This window comes from Pteropus alecto, unplaced genomic scaffold, assembly GCF_000325575.1.
Source record: "Pteropus alecto unplaced genomic scaffold, ASM32557v1 scaffold134, whole genome shotgun sequence".
Lineage (NCBI taxonomy): Eukaryota > Metazoa > Chordata > Mammalia > Chiroptera > Pteropodidae > Pteropus > Pteropus alecto.
In genome coordinates, this window is record NW_006436283.1 from 6,682,541 (window position 1) to 6,688,875 (window position 6,335).

Sequence of the window (6,335 nt, forward strand, 5' to 3'; positions counted from 1 at the left end):
CCCGAGCGCAAGGCCGGTGCCAGCTCTCCGGCCTTGGGCGGCAAGCGTGGGACGCGGCGGGGGGCCCTGGACCCCGAGCGTGGATTACTGGGTGCGTATGCGCCGGGCTCAGAAGATCCATCCGCGGACTGATTCATTCTGCCCAGCTGTCGGGTCGCTCACCCCGAGGTAAGTCCCCCTGCCGTTCCGGGGAGGGGCTTGCTTGGCCTCGGCACCCCCACCCCTCCGCGTCTCTGTCTCCCGACGTCTCGAGGTTCTGGGGTGGAAAATTTTTTTCTTGTCATTGGGATCTTCTCGGAGGACATTTTTAGCCATCCCTCTGTCCTAAGGCGCAGCTGGTCGGCCGGGTCGCGGTGGTCAGCGCCCACCCTGGGCGTTCTCGGCCATCGCCCGGCAGCTCCCAGCGCCCCGAGCCGCCAGCTGCCCCGCGGGGCCGAGCCCCAGCCTGGGGCAAGGCTCGGCGTCCTCGGCGCACCGCGCAACCCTTGCACTTACCTTTTCTCCTTGTCGCCCTCCGGGGCCCGTTACTTCGCGAGCGGAGCCGCCTGGGTAAGCTCCTGGCGTCTGGCCGCTGGCGACCCACAGTGCGACTGGGGCGCAGCGCTTGGGACAGGCGACTGGGCCGAGTCCCTCTCACCGCTGGGGGTGGGGGACGGGGGTGTTTCTGGATGTCCTCGGTCGGCTTTACTGCAAGGACCGGACCACCCGTCAGGCAGACGGCGGTATGGTGTGGGTAGGTGTCTGAATGGGTGGGAGGTGGCCGGAAATCGGTCCAGTGCGTCCCCGTGTCGTGCCCCCGCACCCTTCACCCAACGTGTTAATGGAAGAGGTTTCCTGGCCCACGTGGGGAGAGGGCTGAGCCGTGAGTCCTGAACTGAAAGCAGATCGCTCCTGTATCCTTCATCCCTCCTTTCCTTGTCCTTTTGTGTCGGCGCCGTCTGGGGCAGCGGGATACCTGTCACTGAGTAGGCGCAGAGCACACGTTCAGATGGATGACTGAGCCAGTCTGCCTTGATGGACGGATAAACGAGGGGCCTCGTTTTCCTTCTCCCTGTTTGGCGCTTGTCCTCAGCCCCAGGACTTACCCCTTGAAGATGGTTTTCCTGAGATGCTTTCCCAGACGTGAGGTTCCCTCCCCTCCCCCAGCCCTACTGGCAGCCTGTCTGTGAAGATCCATTTCCACGCCCGGAACTCCCATCTGCATGGAAAACTTCTGGAAGCTGTCAGGGGTCTCCCTTGATAGGTGCTCAGGTTGCCCGTTGCCTCCAGTAAGCGCCTGCTTGAGGAAGTCTGGAGGGCCAGGCACCGCAGGAAGAAAAATGGTGATGTGTGTTGGTACTGCCCCCTTCCCCAGTAGCTTTGCCTCTAGCCACGCTAAGTCCCTGGAACTGCCCACACTGGTGTCACAATGTTTGTTGTGCGTGTCCCCACCCTCCTCACTGCCAGACCCTGGGAGAGCAACTGTTGAAACTGCCCCACTGATGACCTGCTGCTCCACAGATGCACGGGTCTGATTTTAAAAGTAATCCGTGCTCTTTATCTTTTATAGAAAACAACCAAAAAAAAAAAAAAAAACCCACAAAAAGCAGGGAAAAACCACCCAGTTCCCACAGCAATTGGACATATTTCCTCATTGCTGAAGCTCTGCAATATACATGACGTCGTTTCCTGCTCCTCCCCCCACTCTGATTTTATTTGGTGGTTTTGCCTTGTAACGACTGTATCCCAACACAAGCACTGAATAGTAATTTGCTTGACAATTTCCCGTTGTTGGACACTAAGGTGTTTCTGGATTTTTACCCTTAGAAATAATGCATCGGTGAGCTGCTTTTGTGCATAAGGATTTGTCCCCTTGGGGGATCATTTCCTTTGGAAAATTCCCAGGAATCACTATCTTTGCTTTAAGTCAGAGTCGTGTCCAAAGTCAGAGGAATGCTACTCTTGGTGGGCCTCTCTGAGGTGGGCTTGGGGGAAGGGAGCACCCCTTATCCTTGAGATAATGCCCACGCCTGGGAACCAGGACCCACTGTTTTTTGTTTTTTTGTTTTCGTCTTGTTCTGGTTTGTTTTTCCTGCAGCAGAGAGTTGATCAGCATTATGAGATTGGTAAACTTTGCCTTCCCTTCTATGATACGAATTATGTTAGCCATACCATAGATTAAGATTTACTAGGCAGTTGGATTAAAAATGTTGTCATTTAAAAATAAATGTACTTTGATTTTGACATAGATCGAACTTTACAGAAAAGTTGCAAAAATAATACGTTAAGTTTCCCTATACCCTTCGCCCAACTTCCTTAAATGTTAACATTTTACACATCCACAGTCTGATGATCAAACCCAGAGAATTCACAGACGGGATGCCGCGAACGAATCTCCAGGCTTTACCCAGTTTCTTCCAGTTGTCCCACTAATGTTCTTCTTGTGATTCAAGATCCTGCATTGCAGAAAATGCCGTCTTGTTAAAAAAAAAAAAAAAAAAAAAAAAAAATTGTAAGAGTGGTTCAGGAGACCATCTTTTTTTTTTCTTTAAATCTCTTTATTGAAGTATGATTGACACGTGAAAAGCTGTACATTTTTAATACAACTCGATGAGTTTGGTGATACGTATATACCATGAAACCCCCAAATCCATGCCGTAAACATTCATCACCTCCAAAAGTTTCCTCCCGCCAACTTCATTTATTTATTTTTTTGGTGGGTGATGAGAACAGTGACATCAGATCTACCTTCTGAGCAAATGTGTGAGCGCACAGTACAGAATTACAAACTCGAGGGGCTGTGCCTACACAGGGGTCAAGGACTTAATCTGGAGAAGGAAGTCTCCTCCATCTCCTTCCCCAGGTCACCTCGTCCCTCCTTCCTGTTTATGGCCACAGAGCAGGTGAGACCCTCCTGGGCCCCGAGGGGAGAGGGGCCCTGACCATAAGCGGGAGAAGCATCTCTGCGTATTCCCCACCTTCCTTCTCCCCAAAACCTTACCGGGAGCGAGTTCTTCAGTAAAGACTGAGTTCTAACCCGATCTGTCCTGACACGTCTTCTGGGGTAGGTGGATGGATGACATCCGGTGTGCGTGAGAGCAGTGAGCCACCAAGCCCCGAGTCCGCCTTTGACGAGTCCTGCGCCCATGCCTGTGCCGGTGACTCACGCCGCCGAGCAGCTGGTGCGCCGGGTGCTCAGTGTGCAGACCCAGCAAAGTGCATTTCCTGGTTGCCTGCGCAGGTTTAAAGGAACACGGGTTTCTGCTCTCACCTTGGAATGGATTTAGGGTATTGTCACCCCATTAGTCTAAGCCTCCCACCACAACGCACGTGTGAACTAGGGCTACCTGCTTCCGGCATCACTGTGCGCTCCAGCTTGGAGCGGTCACCTGCATTGAGCGCAGGTGACGTTTGTGTGGAATAAGGACGGTTTGAGGTAACTTAAATCTCAACCAAACTGACCTCTGTTGTCCAGGTAGCGTTTCTCTGTTCCTGTTTGCATACGGTCGCCTAGACTTGGTTCTCATTTTCCTCTTTGAAATGCTCCCCACCTCCCTATTATTCAGCTCGTAAACTGAAAGGTGTCCATCGTCTCTCCCCCACCCCGCACCGGCCTCCCCGCTGCACTGGCACAGAGGAGGGTCGCCGTGACCAGCCAGCTCCAGCAAGGATCCTAGCAGGAAGTCTCAGCGGGAGGGGGGCTGGGGACGTTGTGACTGAACAGTTCTGGAACGGCCTTCTGTCTAGGCCTGCCTTGCCCCTCTCCTCAGTGTCCCCTCTCTTCTCGAGAGCTGCCACTCTACCCCGGTCGAAGGGGCCCAGTTCAGACTTACTGCTGCCCTAACCAGTCCCCAGGCCTTCGAGTTGTGGTTTGCGTAAGAGTGAATTGCTTAGAGAACTTGGTAAAAATGAGTATTCTTTCGGCTCTCCCCGCCCGTTCCCCAATTTTAGAGGTTCTATTTTGGTATGGCCGGGGGAGGGGGTGCTCGGAGATCTGCATTTTTAACAACTTGCCCAGGCCACTCCAATACAGATGGATACTTTGAGAAACCGAGTTGACTGACTTCTTGGCCAGCTAAAGCCCGAATTGAATGAACCTCTTCCTACCGAAGCTCACCCAGCCACAAAGCGGCTTTTTCCCCTCCTCCTTCAGGAAGCCTTCCCGGCTTACCTCCACCTGATCTGGGTTCTCACACGCACTTATTTGATATGTTGGCACAGGTTTTGACATAGACGCCTTGAAATCAGATGCCCTTTGTACTTGGTTAAGACAGAAAAGACTGCATTTCTGGGCTCTAAGAATAAATTAGATCTGCAGTCTGTCCTGGGCGAGGGTGGAGCGGGGTGGTGTGTGGTGGGGGGGAAGCGTCAGTTCCTCCAGAGTTTGGAAGATACCCTTTCATAGATAGCTTCCCAGTACATTCGTCCATGTGCCCACAGAGGCCACCACTACCTCTCGCCAGCGTCACCTGAGGCGATGAGCCAATTAGTACCTATTCTTCACGCGACAGACGCTCCCAGCTCACTATGTGAGGACGACAATGGTCCTGGATGGATTTCCTCTCTTCGAACTCTGTCATTGGCCAAAGATGCTCTGTTCGACATTACTTGGGCTCCCTTGCTTGACAGACGAGCTTCGTGCTCAGAAAAACGTCTATACCAAACCAATCCAGGTTGATCCCATGATGCGTGAGAGGCCTTGAGGAAGGACGCAGCCCGGAGGAATGCTGAAGTGGCGAGTTTCTGTCAGAGAATTCTTTTCGTAGCGTGAATCATCACCTCCTCCCGTATTTGGTTTGTCGCTACAGGTTTTGACATAGAAGCCTTTTGTAGTTGGTTAAGACAGAAGTGGCTACATTTGGGGGAGGGATAAAGGGACAACAGTTCTGGGTCTCCAGAAATACATCAGACCTTCAATCTCTTCCCTTAGGTCTGTGAGCCCCAGCCCACCCTGTCCCCCAACACCCCCTTCTGCCACCGGCTTGGAAAATGCCTCTTATACGGTCTGATTTTAGGGATTTTTCAAAACCACGTCCTTTGCCTAAAAAAGTGGGCCTTTGACCTCATTTCGCTGGAGTGATTTCTGTCCTTTTCCTTTCTTTTCGTTGGACTGAGAAGCCGGGTGAGACAGTTCAGGAAAGACCATCTCTGCCTGTCAGATAATTCATTAGCGATTTCGGCCATGCTTTTGAGCCATCGATGGCGTATTTTCTTTCCCTTATTAAAGGCACCTTTCCAATCATTTGCTGTAGACTTCCTCTCGCGTTAATTCTACAGCCGTTGAGCGCCTGCTCGACGGTTCTTCAGACATGGGTGTAGTGGCTTCGGTTCCTTGGCACGTGGGCCAGAGGGAAGCCGATTGAGCAGCCTCCGTGGGGAGGGGCTCTGCTGTGCTCCAGGCGCTGGAAGGCGGGTGTCTGAGATGCCGGCCTCTGCAAAGCCCTCAGGAGAGCAAGTGGCAATTATCGTTTCCGTAGTCATGCCCTCTTTACTTAACTAATTTTTAAACATTTTACTCACGTTTTATTGTGGCGAAATGTACAGGACACGCAGCTTTCCATCTTAATCGTTTTTGAGTGTGCAGTAAATAGCACGGTGCCCGGTCACATTGTCGTGTGACCGTCAGTCACCGCCGTCCATCTGCAGAACTTTTCATCATCCCACACGGAAACTCCGAGCCCACGAAACACCAGCTCCCCATCCCACCCGGCCCCAGCCCCTGGCCACCTCCGCTCTCCTTTCTGTCGCTAGTAATTTGACTACTGTAGGTAGCTCGTATAAGTGGAATCATACAACATTCGTCCTTTGTATCCGCCTTACGTCACTTAGCATAAATTAAGGATGAACATAAGTCAGATACAAAGGACAAAGGTCCATCCACGTTGTAGCGTGTGTCAGAACTGCCTTCCACGGTAAGGCTGAATAATATTTCATTGTAAGCGGCGGCCACCTTTTGCGTATCCATTCACCTGTTGATGGACACGTGCCTCCACCTTTTGGCTCCCGTGAATAACGCTGCTACGAACGTGGGTGCGCAGTGTCCGTTCGAGTCCCTGCTTTCGGTTCTTTTGTGTGCATACCCAGAAGTGGACTTGCAGGATCATATAATCGTTGTTTAATTTTTGGAAGAGCCACCATACCGTTCTCCACAGCAGCTGCAGCATTTTACATTCCCACCAGCAATGCCCAAGGGTTCCAGTTTCTCCACATCTGCGCCGACACTGGCTTTTTAATTTTATTTTTGGATGATAGCCATTCCAGGGGGTATAGAGTGGCACTTAACTACTTTTAAAGGCAGATCGACCAGGTTGCTTAGAATTTTTTTTTTCCGTGTACATTCTGGGAGCCTGTGGCAT